The sequence below is a fragment of the Glossina fuscipes genome, unplaced genomic scaffold (assembly GCF_014805625.2).
Source record: "Glossina fuscipes isolate IAEA_lab_2018 unplaced genomic scaffold, Yale_Gfus_2 114345, whole genome shotgun sequence".
In the NCBI taxonomy this organism is placed as follows: domain Eukaryota; kingdom Metazoa; phylum Arthropoda; class Insecta; order Diptera; family Glossinidae; genus Glossina; species Glossina fuscipes.
The window spans coordinates 1-2,471 of NW_024005916.1; positions in this window are offsets into that span (position 1 = coordinate 1).

Genomic DNA, 2,471 nt, shown 5'->3' on the forward strand with positions numbered 1-2,471 from the left:
AGAGAGAGAGAGAGAGAGAGAGAGAGAGAGAGAGAGAGAGAGAGAGAAAGAGAAAGAAAGAGAGAGAGAGAGAGAGAGAGAAAGAGAAAGGATAGAGAGAATGGCAGAATAAATAATTGCATTCAGAGGGATTCAGAGATCTATTACAGTCTACTCCGCAATTAAAGTGCATTGTTATTTTTCTTGTGATCAAGTATTTTGTTTTGTTGCTCTACGAACATTGTATAGCGTAGAGAGAGTGAGTGGCAGAATACATAATGGCATTTTTGTTTTACAGGGATTTAAAGATCAATGACAGTCGACCACGTAGTTAAAGTTCATTATTTCTTTGTTCCTTTTTTTACGGCACACTCTGTTCATCTTTTAGTTTCTGCACTATTTCCCGTTTCGTACTGTTTCACTTATTCTGTGCATTGCTTTCAATTCTTCTCTACTTTAAAAACTAAGAAGATATGCACAAAAAAAAAAAAAAAAAAAAAAAAAAAAAAAAAAAAAACAAAGGACACTTCAGAAGAATAAAAAGCACTAGAGGTTAAGAAAGGTAAGAAATAGGAGAAAATTGAAGAAATAGAAATATAATTTAAAATCGAGCGCAGGCAACGAAGACAGAATAGGGCTGAAAACAATATAGGCCAGCGAAGACGAATATGACAACAAGGAATACGGATGAAAAACTAAATAAAGTCGAAGAATGGGTTAAAACCGAGTGCAATTAAAAAGAAAAAAGCCGGCCAAAGAAAAAAAATGGGAGAAATTATAAATAAAAATATATCTTATCAAGCCAATATAAATATGAGAAGGATTAAAAACAACAAAAAGGAATGCAGATTTAAAAAGGGCTCTCACCAATAAAAAGCAATGAACAATAAGTAAAAACACTATCGTGGATCGCGACCAACCATTGACTACCCTACAGTACTTTTCTGCATGTAGTGATTCATATAATGACGTTTCAAAATATGGTGTTTTTTGGGATGTGGCCGAAGATGTGGCCCGATCCAAACCATTTTCAATAGCGTTCATCTTTGGGGCATAAAGACATAACGAACGGATGGACAGAAAGTCTTAGATTGATGCAGAAATTGATAAGGGTATAAAGTTGGGCCTATTTCAAGTCCTTCTTGGCGTTGCATACATGCACACAAACTTAATATATCCTTGTACCATGACTAACGTAGGATATGATAAATTTAGATGATTTTACAAATAAGTTGGTGAACAATAGTAATCATAAATTGTCGCAGCCATTGTCGGACCCATTTTAAAATTTCCAGATAATTGCAATGTGTGAAGTCAAAAAATAGAATTTTTTATTACACCACCAACTAGCCATGTACTGTAAATCTTATTTCATCCAAAAGGGGAAAGACGTTTTATTTTATCTATATATATTTCTTCTTCTTATGGTGGTATCGCATAGAATCGAATTTTGTAATCGGATTGGGATAAAATGATTTTTATTTATTTATTTAATTATATTATTTATTTTCTTTTTTTAAATAGTACCGCCTGCATATAATTTGTAATTGCTGTTTTAACCGCGACTTTCGAAATTCTTGACCTTTATCTAATTGCATTAGTGAAAAATTGTGATTTTTCGAAAAAGTTCGATTACACTTAGTTTGCGTTGTTTATTTTGAAAATGAAATACGTTTTCGTTTCTTTTTTTATTAAAAATTTTAACATCTTCTTGTGTGTCGAGAAGATACATTTGCAATATATTTCGCTTATGAAAAATATTTATCATATAAAAAAAAAGAGATTAAAAAAAGAAGGAAATTAAGAAGAAGAGAAAAACAAAAAAATATATATATAAAAGAAAAATAATACATACGTATACAAAATATCTACATACATGTAAGGATATAGGTATTTAAAATTAAAAAAAATAAAAATAAAAATTTGAAACCGAAAAAAATGAACTTATAAATATGAACTTATTTAACCGCATTTCAATTTAAGGTACACTGCTTTAAAATGTACATCACCTTAGAAATTATTTTAATTAAATTTTTTTAATGCTAACAATTAGTATAATAACTTTCAACATTAATTTCAATGATAATTTAACGAACATTGCTCTGTTAGATGGGTAGTGGTATCTTCTATGAGTGTGTATGAGATGTTTATATATCCATAAATAGATATACAAGTGTGTGTGTGTGTGTGTGTTTTTTGTGTATGTGTTTGTTTTGTGTATATGTGTGTGTATGTGTTTGAATATATCTACATTTATATCTTCCTTCCCTTCATATGTTTATGTAAAATATTTTAGTAGATTTTTTGTTTTTTGTTTTTCAAACATTAAGCAACGAGTTTTTGTGTATGTCAGTTAAAATCTAAATACATACATAGGTATATGTAGTTAATATGTATATATCTATATATAATTGATAACTCTGTCATATTTATATATGTATATATTTATATATATATATATATATATATATATATATATATATATATTTATT